This window comes from Suricata suricatta, chromosome 10, assembly GCF_006229205.1.
Source record: "Suricata suricatta isolate VVHF042 chromosome 10, meerkat_22Aug2017_6uvM2_HiC, whole genome shotgun sequence".
In the NCBI taxonomy this organism is placed as follows: Eukaryota; Metazoa; Chordata; class Mammalia; order Carnivora; family Herpestidae; genus Suricata; species Suricata suricatta.
The window spans coordinates 93428401-93444077 of record NC_043709.1 but is presented as its reverse complement, the minus strand read 5'-3'; the positions used below and the strand labels follow the sequence as shown (position 1 = coordinate 93444077).

General features: G+C 37.8%; 1 protein-coding gene across 1 annotated transcript in view; it reads right to left on the bottom strand.

Annotated features, from left to right (window-relative positions):
* The window catches only part of LRP6 (LDL receptor related protein 6), a 155766-nt gene that overhangs the window by 139629 nt on the left and 460 nt on the right, over positions 1-15677 (bottom strand). The window lies entirely within an intron of this gene.

Here is a 15677-nt window from a genome sequence, read left to right as displayed (position 1 = left end):
CACAGAAAAAAAAAATCTATTAAATTACCATGGTCATGTCATTGGCTAACCCCCACCAGTTTATCCCACTCTCCCACAAAGATCCTGCTGGCATTATTCACTTGTACCTATAAGAGAAAAGCCTTTTGCTGTTTGATTTTGAGAGACTTATGTATCTCATGGTCAGAGCATTATAACAGTCTTTTCAAATAAAGTGTCTTCCTGCCTAAGTAGGGATTTATTTTTGACATTTGTATGGTGACATGACTTGGATGAGGACTGGGCTTCACCTACGGACACACACCATCCCTACCTTGATAATGCTTTTTAAACTACTCTCCTGTCCAGAGACTCAAGTATCTTTCCTTAATTTCAACTCCTGAACCAGTGCTCCAGACATCTAGTCTGTTCCAATGGTACTTTGATATTTTCCAGCAAAGACATTTTTTTCTCTGGCTCTTTGAGAATCACACTCTACCTTTTGAGAAGGAATATTCCCTGCTACTCTGTGAGGCCTTTTCTATTTTCCCTTGACTCCCCCAGTGGCGATTACAGAGGGAATTTCCATGGCTCATCACACACCTCATCTATTCCACTTCATTTTATTGCGCTTTGCAGATACTGCCTTTTTTAACAAATTAAAGGTTTGTGGCAATTCTGTGTCAAACAAGTCTATTGGTGCCATTTTCCCAACAGCATCTGCTCACTTCATGTATGTAATTCACATTATGGCTAATTCTCCCAATATTTCTAATTTTTTCATTACTGTCGTGTTTGTTATGGCAATCTGCAGCCAGTGACCTGTAATACTACTGTATTACACCACAAACTGTACCCACATAAGACAACAAAACCGACGTGTTTTGTGTTCTGACTGCTCCACCAACCAGACATTCCCATATGTGTCTTCCTCTCCTCAGGTCCCTGTATTCCCTGAGATACAACAATGTTGAAATTAAGCCAACCAATAACACTACAATGGCCCACTCTCACTTTAAATCAAAAGCTAGAAGTGATTAAGCTTAGTGAGAAAGGCACGTCAAAAGCAGAAATAGGCCAAAAGCTAGGCCTCTTGTACCAATCAGCCAAGTTATGAATGCAAAAAGAAAGCTTTTGAAGGAAATTAAAACTGCTGCTTTAATGAATGAACATACAAATGATAAGAAAGCACAACAGCCTTATTGCTGATATAGAAAGAGTTTTAGAGGTCTAGATAGATCAAACCAACCACAATATTACCATAAGCCAATGGCTAACCCAGAGCAAGGCCCAAACCCTTCAAGTCTACGAAGGCTGAGAGAGGCGAGGAAGCTGCAGGAAAGTCTGAAGCTAACAGAAGTTGGTTCATGAGGTTTAAAGAAAGAAGTCGCTCCATAACACAGAGTGTAAGTGACATGAACCATGAAACCATGACCTGAGCCAAAATCAAGAGTCAGACACTTAAACAACTGAGTCACCCAGGTGCCCCCATCATCTTATATTTAAAAGTGACAGACAAGAACAACTTTATATACAGGTGTGCAGGATGTGTTTTTATTAAAGAAAAAGAAAATAGTCCCAACATAAAATGACTAATTATTCCTGCCTGAATGGAAAACAGAAAGTTATAAAAAGTTTATAAAAAAGAAATTTTTTTGTTGTGGTCAAAACTGGCTAAGATCTGATGGGTTTATTTGTAAGATTTTTCAAAAAGTGCTTTAGTATCAAATATTGTTACATGCATAAAAATAAAATTCAGTCTATTAAAATGACAAAATTTTCTTGGGTTATTGGTCTGCTCTTAATAAAGAGGTTATAAAAGGCTTTCTTTGCCTTCTAGGTAATCTCCCCAGAAGATAAAAATCCTGTATCCTATCACAATTTCCTGTGCTTGATGTTGACTTTATCATATCGTGATTATAAAAGCAAAAAAACAAAGCCTTCTCATTTTTGAAAGAGCTATGGCTCATCATGTTTCTTCCTATGTTTACTTTAAACAAAATTGTTTACACTTTGGTTAAATAGGTAGCCAAGTATTTCTCCTCATTGACCCATCAGCCTATCTAATCACATGCTCAAATCTCCAAATCTCCTGACAACTCTGACACTCTGGCTTTACGAAATCAAGTCCTAAATGATGTATTCTGCCCCATAACTATCTTCAAAATCTCCCAAAGGGTCCCCAGGAATTTACAAAGAATTTCTTTCACTTTGTAAAAGGGGATACTAAAAATAACTAGGTTAATTTGATCAATGTTATAATTTGTGGGGCAAGTGGCCGGCTCAGTTGGTAGAGCAGAGGCAACTCTTGATCTTGGGGTTATGGGTTTGAGCTCCACATTGGGTACAAAGATTACTTAAAAAAACAAAATCTTTAAAAAAAATTTTATTACATGGGAAGCACTGTGAAATCAGAAGTGATGCTTACCTTCTCTAGATTAAATCTATGAGTAAAATATTATTTCACAAATTATGTCAAATTCCTAGGAATTTATCAATACTATGTTCATGAGATATTTCTATTTATCAGGAGTCCCAGTGCTGTGCTGCCTAATATTAGACAATAATACTGTTTCATCAGTGATAATTTCCCTTACAGATTTTTATGTTAACTTGGTCATAAACAATATATCTGAATATACTATATTCTACTAGATAGGCTTGTGTCTCTCAGAATTCACATCACTTAAGGAATTTTATTATACAGATGTTTAGGATTTATTCCAGATGTATTAAAATTTTTACTTAATAATCTTGATATAGTCTCTGTTGTTGTTTTTGGTCCCCTTCCCACCCCATTCATTCCACCACCACCCTCTCTTAATTATATATTATTGATGGCACATGTGGCTCGGGATTATATTTTAGTTTTATTCTCTGCAAAGATCATATACATTTATAAACATAGATTAGACATAATACCCACTCTTCTTTAAAATAAGGTTAATCGGAGCACCTGGGTAGCTCAGTCAGTTAAGCGTCCAACTTCAGCTCAGGTCATGATCTCAGGGTGTGTGAGTTCAAGCCCTGCATCAGGCTCTGTACTGAGAGCTCAGAACCTAAGCCTGCTTCAGATTCTGTCTCCCTCTCTCTCTCTGCCCCTCCCCAACTTGGGCTCTGTCTCACTCTGTCTCTCAAAATAAATAAAAATGTTAAAAAAAATTTTTTAAATAATAAAATAAAATAAGGTTAATCATTATGCTTATATTTTGTCTAAAACTTTTTTGGATTGACCGGACTTTGGTTTGCATTCCACAAAATCAAATTTCCTAACCAACTGAATGTTTTATAACAAACTCTCATAGATCTTTCACTTGTAAAATTATCACTATGGGGGGAGGGGGCAGTTGCAGTGGCACCTGGATGGCTGGATCAGTTAAGCATCAAATGTCAGCTCAGGTCATGATCTCACGGTTCATGAATTCAAGCCCCAAATGAGGCTCCTTGATCAAATACAGTGTGGAGCCTTAGGATTCTCTCTCTCTCCCTCTCCTTTTCTCCCCACCCAACTCTCTCTCAAAATAAACAAACTTTGGGGCGCTTGGGTGGCTCAGTTGGTTAAGCGTCCAACTTCGGCTCAGGTCACGATCTCGCAGTTTGTGGGTTCAAGCCCTGCATCAGGCTCAGAGCCTGGAGCCTGCTTCGGATTCTGTGTCTCCCTCTCTCTCTGCTCCTCCCCCATTCATGCTCTGTTTCTCTGTCTCAATAATAAACATCAAAAAATTAACTTTAAAAATAAATAAAATAAAATTTAAAAATCCATAGTGGGACACCTAGCCGGCTTAGTCGGAAGAGCATGCAACTCTTCATCTTGGGATCATGTGTTCAAGCCCCACATTAGGCATAGAGATTACTTAATAATAAATTAGTTAATTAATTAAATTAAATAATCAATAGTAAGTTAATCACCACCATTTTAAGTCTTCTGTCATCTACAGGTATGTTTTTTTTAATTCTGATGTTTCCCTGAAAGTGCTTAGAAATCAAGTATAAGCTAGAGTGCTTAACTTCAAAAAAAAAAAAAAAAGGACTGTTGAAAAAGGACTATACCAGGTACTCTTGGGCTTCTGATCACTTAAATAACTTTGAAACTGTAGCAGTGGACTAAATCAGGATTTCTAAAAAGCTAGTGGAGAAGCAGATAGATTCATAAGACTACTAACCCAAGATCTAGGAGAACAAGAATTAAGAGGACTGAATAAACTGATGAAGAATGATTACAAGTTTTATTTAAGATACTTCTGATGCTTTAATGTCCCATTTTCTGGATATAAAGAACTCTTTTCTTTTTTCTTTTAAGTTACCTATAACTCATTAATGATTTAAACAGACTATGCTTTGGTAAACAGAAATAAAACATTTTTTCTCCTTGCCTGACTCCTCCATAATAAAAACTTTCATTGTGTATTCTTATTTTCACAGCAATATGTTTATTTGCATAAATTCAATAAGAGTCTGTCCCCCTAGTTGAAAACATTGGTTATGCAACTAAGGTTTTGACTGGAATGTCATCTTTGAAAGTGGTGCTCATTTAATCAAATATGACTAGACAGATTTAAGGAGCTATGGCTGACTTCATGAAGCCAGTGCTCACAGTCCTCTTAGGAAAAAAGGACTAGTACTTGGCTTGGAGTTCTGAGCTTTGTAAGGGAAGCAAGCAAGATCACTTCGGTCAGGCCAAAAGACCCTAGGATATGTTTGAGAATCCTAGCTTCCTGGCTTCAGGAAGCTTTTAAAAATGAAATCCAGAATAAAAAGCTTTTGCACAGCAAAGGAAACCATTAACAAAACAAAAAGGCAATATGCTGAGTGGGAGAAGATCCCTGAAAATCCATATATCTGATAAAGGATTAATATCTAAAATACATAATGAACTTAATTCAACACACACAAAAAGCAATCTCATTAAAATATGAACAGACAATGGGGCACCTGGGTGGGTCAGTCAGTTAAGCATCCGGCTTCAACTCAGGTCAGCCCGCGCGTTGGGCTCTGGGCTGACAGCTAGCTCAGAGCCTGGAGCCTGCTTCAAAGATTCTGTGTCTCCCTCTCTCTCTCTGACCCTCCCCTGCTCGCACTGTCTCTCTCTGTCTCTCAAAAATAAATTTAAAAAAAATTTTTTTAATTAAAATAAAAAAAGATGAGCAGACAAGAGGCACCTGTGTGGCTCAGTTGGTTAAGTGTCCGACTCCAGCTCAGGTCGTGATATCACTGTTCCTGAGTTCATGCCTCACATCAGGTGCCACCCTTGCGATGCAGAACCTGCTTGGGATTCTTTCTATCTTCTCTCTACCCCTTCTTCTCGTGCTTCCTCTCTCAAAAGTAAATAAACTTAAAAAAAAAAAAAAAAGGCCAGAGGACCTGAATAGATAGAAGATATACAGATTACAAGAGACACATGAAATGATGCTCAACATCAATAACCATCAGAGAAATGCAAATCAAAACCACAATGAAATCATCCCTTCACACCTGTCAGAATGGCTAAAATCAAAAACACAAGAAACAACAAGCCTTGGCAAAGATGTGGAGAAAGGGGAACACTGTGCGCTGTTAAGAGAATGTAAACTGGTGCAACCACTGTGGAAAACAGTATGGAGGCTCCTCAAAAAATTAAAAATAGAAATGCCATATAATCCAGTAATTCCACGACTGACTATTTATCCTTAGAAAGTAAAAACGTTAATTCAAAAAGATATACGTACCCTATGTTTACTGAAGCATAATTTACAATAGCTAAGATATGAAAGCAACCCTGTGTCCATCAATAGATGAGTGAAGATGTGATGATGTGGTATACATGTACACACACACAGGACTATCACTCTGCCATAAAAAAGAATAAGATCTTGCTATTTGTGACTACATAAATGGATCTATTATGTTAAGGGTATTATGCTAAGTGAAGTAAGTCAGGCAAAGACAAATAGCATATGATTTCACTTATATGTGGAATCTAAAATACAAAACAGACTATTAAATACAAAAAACAAGGAGGCTTGGCTGGCTCAGTAGCATGTGTGATTCTTGATCTCAGGGTCAGGAGTTCAAGCCCCACATTGGGCATGTAACCAGCTATAAATAAATACATTTTATAAATACGTACATACAGAGAACAAGCCTGTGGTTGCCAGGGGGAAGATGGGTGGGAGAATGAGCAAAAAATGAAGAGATTAAGAGGTACAAACTTCTACTTATAAAATAAATAAGTCACAGAGATGACAAGCACAGCATACGGAATATAGCCAATAATATTGTAGTAATAACACTATATGGTGACAGAGGTGACTACACTTAGCATGGTAAGCACTGAGTAATGTACACAACTGTCAAATCGTTATACTGTATACCTGAAATATAACATTACATGACAATTATCCCTCAATAGTAAGTTTTTTCTCCAATCCAAGAATCCTTATAAAAATGTTCAGCAAAGCAAACTTACAAGGCCTACACATACATAAATAATCAGGTCAAATCTAACAATATCAACTTCACAATGACTCTTATTCTACCGTTATGGACTGAATGTTTGTGTCCCCTAAAACTCTTATGTTGAAACCTTATCCCACTATGTGAAGGTATTAGGAGATAGGCCTTTGGGGACTAATTAGGTTTACTAAAGTCATGAGGGTGGAGTCCTCACGAATGGGGTAGTACCCTTTCAAGGGTACTTGTTTCCTCTCTCTGCTATCCACCATATGAGGATACAGAGAGGTCAGTAGTCTGCAATCCACAGAGGATGATCAACCAGAAACTGATCATGCTGGGCACCTTGATCTTGGACTTTCAGTCTCCAGAACCATGAGAAATAAATTTCTATTGTTTATAAGCCACCCAAACTATACTATTTTTGTTAAAGCAAAAAGCTGCAAGCCTTAGCGGACTAAAACAGATCCCTATCAGTGAAAAATTCTGTTTTGAACAGGAGGAGTGCTCCCAAATGCTCATTACTTAATCCACTGACTTACCTGACCAAACTTTAGTCAGGCTTTTCCCCTTTCCCAAAAGCCCCTAGACTTTGGCTTGCCCTAAGTTTAAGCAAGTAGATGCATAACTTCCTCTCTTAACAGCTCATTCCATGCATCTGCTGACCAAAGGGTGAAAACAAATCGAGTTAAACTATCATGATCATGCAATCCGCTTGCCCCCACCCATGTACTCACCTCCATACAAAGCTCCTGCTGGCCCTGCTTATCTTTTCTGTGAAAGTTTTTTTCTGTCTGATTTGGGACACTTGCAGATCTTTCAGTCAAAGCATTCTCCCTACTGTAATAATCTTTTCAAATAGTCTCTCCTTACCTAAATCAGGACTAGTTTTTTTTAACAGTATATGACAAACCACCTATTGCAAACTGTAAAACAACACTGGCATTTATTTTCCTCTATTAAAAATGACTGCTATAGGGGTGCCTAGGCAGCTCAGTCGGTTAAGTACCTGACTTCAGCTCAGGTCGTGATCTCATGGCTTCTGAGTTCAAGTGCCGTGTCAGGCTCTGTGCTGACAACTCGGAGCCTGGGACCTATTTCAGATTCTGTCTCTCCCTCTCTGCCCCTCTATCACTTGTGCTCTCTCTCTCTCAGATATAAATAAACATTAAAAAAAATTTTTTTAATGACTGGTATCATTTTAACTGTAATAAGGCCCAGGTAAAATTAGGTACATACAGGAAGCATTACATGTGAAATTACTGTCCAGAGTACCAGCAATCTGGCCTTAATGTTAGTCATTCACCTTTCTCCTTCATAAAATGAAGAATTTGGGCCAGTTAATTTCTAATATCCCATCTATCCTATTAATCTAATATGAATTTAGCAAAAAAAAGTTTAACTGAGACAGGGCTCTGTGTAAGTCAATGCACAGAAACGAGATCCTGGTGAACTACTGAGTGCCTCTCCAGCAGAAAAAGAGGAACTGAGACCTTTTTTAAATGCCTTTTTCTATAATTTCAGAAAGAGAGCTCAGTAATTATTTCTCAAGATACAGATATCAATAACCAAGAACACACTCAACTGAAAGTACTTCATGTATCCATACAATGGAACACTATTCAACCATAAAAAGGAAATACTGATTTGTGTTATAAACATGAATGAACCTTGAAAACATTATTCTAAGTGAAAGCCAGACACAAAAGGCTACATGTTATATGATTTCTTTTATATGAAATATTCAGAACAGGAAAATTCACAGAGACAGAAAAGTAGATTACTCATTACCAGAGGCTGGGGGAAAGAGGAAATGGAAAGTGACTACTAAGTGGTATGGAGTTTCTTTCTGGGGTGATGAAATGTTCTGGATTAGACTGTGGCGATGGCTGTACAACCCTGTGAATATACTAGAAACCATTGAACTGGACACTTTTTTTGTTAATGTTTTGTTTATTTTTGAGAGAGAGAGACAGCTAGAGCAGGGGAGGGCCAGAAAGAGAGGGAGACACAGAATCCAGTCTCCAGGCTCTAAGCTTGCTGTCAGCACAGAGCCTGACGCAGGATTCAAACCCACAAACCGTGAGAACATGACCTGAGCCGAAGCCAGACACTCAACCGACTGAGCCACTAGGTGCCCCAGAACTGGACACTTTAAAATGGAGAACTTTATGTGAAATATATTTAAAAAAAAAAAAAGGATTAAAAAAGTACTTGAACATGCTTATAATACCAATGCAAGAGTCATATCCTAAAATCAGACAACATATTACATAATCCACATTTCAAATTCACTCTCAGATATACACATGCTGATTTCTGATTAGTTTTTCACATATAAACACACTGACTTATTTCTAATTATTTTCTCTACCAAATTTGTGCTAAAAAAATTATAGTAGCTAAAAACTTATACCATGTCTAATAAATGATTTGAAACAACAAAAAATGAAGCTCCAAATGGACTATATAAATGCCATAAAAATTCATATCTTTTTATACTGCTTTAAATATAAAATTTAGAATACCTAATACAGGCAAAGCTCTGGTACACAGTAGTAATGAAGGAAAAAAAAAATCTATTCTTGAAACACCTTATATCTAACAAAGAGCTGTTGTCTTCACTGGCATAAATCAAGAAACCTACAAATAAAGACCATAGAATGTGTAGCTAAGAGTTCATGTTAATGAAGTTCAGATGTTAGCTTTCTCAGACTTGCAAAATACAGAATCTTTAAACTGGATATATGGATACACTTAAATTCCATCTCCCAATAAAACTGGCCAATAATGAGAAAGACTCTTATCCCTCTATGCTGTGATTCTGGTCTAGGAATGACACAGTCTAGGATGATAAATGAATGGTCTAGGATGACTAACCAAGACTATCAGAGAAAATGGCTTCCTCGTGAAACATACATAATTTGATGAAGGTACCATTTCCCATTAACTAAGTAACTATTTTCTTGAAAAACATGACTACTACAAATCATATTCACCTCTGCATTTTTATTTTTATTGAGAGTGTAATCAATAACTTTAGGCCTAATATCAATTTATAACTTAAAAGTTTACTTTATAAATTTTTTCACCTAAAAATATGATTTCACTTTACATCACCAATCTCCAGCCCAAGCAAGGTTTCACAGAAACAAAAATTATCAAGTTACATTACAGCTAAGAGGATCACAGCATTGAAGTACCATTAATTTTCAACAAATAGAGCCCAGGCATATTTTAATATTTTCTAGTTTCACATCTGAATGTCTTAAGCCTTTTGTGAGGATAGTCAACTGCCACAAATAACACAAATAGTTGAGACAGTGTGAGCTAATAATTTCAAATAACACTATTTTCCTCATATTATGAAGTAATATTATTTATTATTTGTAAATTTGTAAATTTATTATTACAAAGTATATTCTAAATTAGTAATTTCAAGGGCAAATATCCTATTCTTAGGTCACCTAGTCTATGTATTTGACTATGTAATTTCAAAGTTATTCACATGGAGCAGTGTTCTATTCATTAAGATGAGGCTCATTTTACAGAAGATACATATAAAAACATATGAAGAGTAAAACATGAGGCCACCTGGGTGGCTGAGTTAAGCATCTACCTTTGGCTCAGGTTATGATCTCATGGTTCGTGAGTTCAAGCCCCACATGAGGCTCTCTGCTGTCTGCACAGAGCCCACTTTTGATCCTCTTCCCTCCCACCCCTCCCCAGCCTGTGCGTGCATGCATGCGTTTTCTCTCAAAAATAATAAATACTTTTTAAAAAGAGTAAAATGTACAATGCAAGGCTCATTTTACAGAAGATACATTAAGAACTTCCATATGAAAAGTGAAATATGCAGTGCAGAACTCACTCAGTATAACATTTACCCATCCTGCAGGGAGAAGTCCATCAACAGAGCTATTTTAACTGTTGTAACAAAATAATACAACAAAAAAAAAATTCTCAGGGCACCTGGGTGGCTCAATTAAGCTGCCAACTCTTGATTTCAGTACAGGTCATGATCTCACGGTTTCTGAGTTCAAGCCCCATATCTGGCTCTGCACTGACAGCATGGAGGCTGCTCAGGATTCTCTCTCCCACTCTTCTGCCCCTCCCATGCTTGTGCTCTCTCTCTCTCTTTCTCTCAAAAGAAATAAACAATTTTTTAATTTTCTCAATTAGACAATGTTCTGATAAAATTATTTTGCCCATACTTATCTCTTAAACAGTAAGTATTATAATCAACTGCACTATTTATCTTCTAGTTTATCTAAAATAGTACCCTAAAACAATGTTAAATAAAGCTGTAATCCTTTAGAAGGTAAATTTAATATAGACAGTGGACATAATTATATAAAATATCACAAGTGGAGCACCTGGCTAGCTCACACAGTAGAGCACGCTCTTGATCCAGGGGTCATAAGTTTGAGTCCCACACTGGGGGTAGATAATACTTTAAAAAAATAAAAACTTGTTTCAGTTGCAGAACAGTCAAAAAAAATTCAAAAACCACTAGCCTAAAATTACTGACTCCCAAAACAGTGCCTGGAACTTACATGTTTTACTAGTCTTTCCTAAGCATTAATGTTTCTTTTAACTTAGCCATCTTAACATTAGCAACCATTTATTCAAAGTCAACTACTGACTGTGCACCATACTCTCCCTTTGCACATAAGTTCTCATAGAAATTTTGTAAGGTGTTACCCCTATTTAACAGGAGCAGAAACTAAAGCTAAGTAACTTGTCCAAGACTACATAAAGTAGCAGAAGATCTAACCTTCGTTTATCCACAAAGCCTAGATCTTCCTGCCCCTCTTTATAACCTTCTCTGAATATAAACTTGCAATGAAGTTTCCATGATGAAATTAAATATTCAAGGCTATCTACCAGTGACCTAAACAGGTTATTGTGTTACTTGTTTTTCCAATATGCTCAAATTGTAAGGTCACATAAAATATTTTCATTTATATACCCTCCACAGAATCTTCTTTGATATTCAAAAGAGTCTTTCTGATAGCCAAAGCATGTTTAACTACATGGAAACACTATTTCAGTTCAGCACATGGAAAAACCTCCAATTAAAGCAAAACAGGGGCAGCTAGGCGGTTCAGTTGGTTAAGTATCCAACTCTGGACTTCAGCTCAGATCATGATCTCACGGTTCATGAGTTCAAGCCCCACACTGGGCTCTGCACTAACAGCACAGAGCCTACTTGGGATTCTCTCTCTCTCCACCCCATTCCTGCTGATGTGTGCGTGCTCTCTCTCTCTCAAAATAAACTAAAAAAAAAAAAAAAAAAAAAAAGGCACAACAAAAAAAATCTCTGAAAAACCAAACCAATGGGAAAAATCTGTTAGGCCTTATAATAACAAAGAGCTGAAACCTTACTCATAACCAATCAAATTATTCCTTAGCCAGATGAGTAAAACTAAAACCAAGTAAGTAGGAATGAAAGTATCAGATTTAACTATATGAAATTATCATCAAGTATCAATCACATTAGGGGTGCTTGGGTGACTCAGTCTGTTACGCATCAGCTCTTGACTTCAGCTCAGGTCATGATCTCATGGTTTGTGGATTCAAGCCCCACACTGGGCTCTACGTTGGCAATGTAAAGCCTGCGTCCCTCCCCTGCTCATGTGTGCACTCACGCACACTCTCTCTCTGAGAAAATAAATAAAATAAGTATCAATCACATTAACCAACATAATTCTCAAAGGTCATCTGGTTCAGCTCTCTCCAGGTGTATTGCTTAGATCAAAGGTTCAACAGAATGTTACAACGATTTATGGAAAAAATATTATTGAGTTTAGGAAATAATGGGTCACACAAAATTAAAATGGCCTCTTCACATTCTCTCAGAGATCTTAATATGTTAATATGAATTAATATTAATATACCTTATTTTCATTAGGTATACAGAGATTAAGTGACTTATCCAAAGTCACAACACAGCTAGCTAATGGCAAATTTAGAATGAGAACCTACTTCTCCTGATACCCACTCCAAAATTCACTCTACCTCCTCAAGATTCTGTTATATACTTGATATTAAAGAAAAAACTTTTCCAAGGACCACTTCTACAAAATATAAGATAGAAAACATTAGTGGCTTGTTTGTACAATATTTACCACCATCCCATCAAAACTAATAATATTTTCTAAAATACTAAGAAGCAAGAAATTTTTATGAAACAAAACCTCAACATAAGTTGGGACATAGTATTTACAGATTATACACACAATGGCATTCCAAAATTTATATTCTTATAGAAATATTTGCCCTAGAAATTCAGACATATAATCTTTTCTAAACGGTACCTGGATGGAACTAAGAGAACAGTAAGGATGTTGTGAGGTCCAGTAGAACAGAGACATGGCTATTTTGCTCACCACTCTACCGTCAGAGGCTGATATATAGTAGGCAGGTATTCCTATACATATTTGCTAAAAGAATGAAACAATAAATCCCTATCATTAATAAATCCCCTACCAATAAATCCTACCATCCCTCTACCATTAATTAGCTTAGGAGCTTGATCAAATCATAATCTCTTTGATTCTGAGTATCCCCACTTACAAATGAAGCAGTTAGACCAGAATGATCAAGATCTCTTCTACCCACAGGAATTTGTAAATCTTACACAAATTAAATCTCAAATGCCTGGCATTTGAGGCTATGTCCACAATAAAAAATTATAACAAAAAACAACATTAGCAAATCACTTGATATTCATCATTTCACCTAACATGGTCGTTTAACATGTAAATTAGATCAGTATTACTGTCTACATTTTACAGGTAAAGAAACAGACCCAGAGAAATTGACTGACTAGAGCAGAACTACAAAATTGTTAAACAGAGAAGCACGGACTTTGAACCCAAGACTTTAGTGCTGAAATCCCTAAATCTTTCCATTACACTTTGTCCTCAGATGATAGGGGTTAGGGATGCAGCCCAGATGATGACAGCATTATTCCCTGGCTTTCAGCTATTGACTTAACAGCGCTATAGGACAAAAGGTCTCCCAAACTCTCTCATCATCCTATCTTCCCAATATTAACTTCTCATAACAACTCCTCTATGGAAAAAAATTTATTTTCATGCAACAAGTTAATCACAGTTTTCTCCTCAGAGTCCAAGGTTAACTAATGCCACTATTATAAGAGAATGGCATTATCAAAGAATGAAAAGAATCTAAAATGTGACTAAAAATCTTTCCCATCAAAAGACTATATTTTAGTTCAAATGATATGTACTCACAGTCCAGTACTGTTAAATTCAAAGACCACCTTATGCCATTATTATGCTGCATTTAAAATGAGAGGGGGCGCCTGGGTGGCGCATCAGGCTTCGGCTCAGGTCATGATGTCACAGTTCGTGGGTTCAAGCCCCAGGTCAGGCTCTGTGCTGACAGCTAGCTCAGAGCCTGAAGCCTGCTTCAGATTCTGTATCTCCCTCTCGCTCTCTCTCTCTGACTCTCCCCTGCTCACACTGTCTCTGTCTCTCAAAAATAAAAAAAGACATTAAAAAAAAAAAAAGAGTTCCACTTCTGGAAATTTGCTAGTAGAAATGAGGCACTTTAAACTGTTAACTCTTTTAGGTCTTGTTACATAACACAATACCTCAAGTTAATGCTGCAAGTACAATTTTTCTAAACTCCAGTAAGGAACAAACCCAACTCTAGGCTCAAACTTGGTATTAAACAAATGGCATTTATATCACACCCTTGCCCTCTAAGAAATACAACTGGACAACAAGAAGCATCCCAGATTATGGACTCAGACTTCCCCAAGACTTTAACCAATCAGCTGACTCTCATATTTAACTAACTTTCTGTCTTAAAATATATGCACATTCTTATGTCAAATAGGTTTCTAACAACTAGAGCAAAATCCTCTTTCAACGAAGACTTTATGATAATGAAATAAACATACACTTATTAAGCCTCTCAAGTACACAACTCTGCATTAAATTCTCTGCCAAAAAAATAAAGCAAGCACTGTCTTTCTGGGGGTGACATGTGAAAATAGCTTGGAATATACTGACAGTGAGTCATAATTATTAAGTATAAGTAGATATAACATGCAAACAAAATATTCCTGCAAAAGAGTAACTACAGAAAAAAAAATCCCCCCACCCCCCAAAAAAGTCCATCGCATTCATCCAACACAAATCTACACACACAGAAGGCATACTGGGCTCCTTTGTACAAGACCGTGGGTTACTATCGTGCCCTGTAAACTTCAGCAAGATTTGGAGGCTAAACAAACGTTTAGCTCGTTAAATGAAGGGCTCAAAATCTCCGGGGACTCAAGAGGTCCTATACCTGAAATGAATTTACCATGAACACGTGAGAATTTTAACAAAACCAAAGCCACAGCCATTACATCGATCCAAACGTAAACTGCTGGTAAGGACTCAGCAGCACCAGACTCATCACCACTTCCACACTAAGTTTGGGACGAGCTGCTGAAATCTTGCGGGCCAATCAAAAACCTTAGTGAACTGTCACAAAATGAAAGTCACAACGTGCGTGACAGCTTTCCAGGGCAACTCCAAAAACCACGGGGCCGTCGAATTTATGCGATTCTCGGAGCAAAATATCCAGAACAGCCCCGTTTTTTTACCAAAGTGTCAAGCAAGCAGTGCCCCGGGGGAGCGCAGCAAATGATAACTTCAGTCCCAGGACGGGCTCCTCGTCACACGAGGATGACTCTCCTGCTAGTGCCAACTGTACACTTGCAGGCTCCGAAAATAGGGGCAAGTCCTGAATACCAGGGGTTACAAGGGCAACGTTTCTATTTTTTTATGGGCTGAAGCTCAGAAGACCGCCGATGTTGAAACGCTCGCCCTATAACCTCGGAGTCCCTTTCCAACTGTGCTCTCACCCAGGATCATTAGAGCCCCGACGGCAGCCAATTATTAGAAGTAACAAGGCCTGAAAAATAGGAAGAAGGCTCTAAAAGTTCACGTTCAGAGACACAGAAAAGGCGGGGGCTTCGAGAGCGAAGACCAACGCTGAAGCATCTTCGGTTCCAACATTTTCAAAGCCAAAATCCATACAAAGCCCCTTCTCCCGGAGGGCTCCCGGCAGCAAGGGACACACGGAGCCTCAGTCACTGCGATAGAATGGAGCCCCAGGGGTTCACCTAGCCCGGAGGAGGCCCCTATGTGTCCCGGGAAGGTCCGGAGCCCCAGGAAGGGGTCTGCATTGTGGCCGGGCGGAGCGCACAGCCCCTTCTCCCGGGCCCCTTTCTCTCTCCTTCCCCACGACCAGGCCTCTCCTGG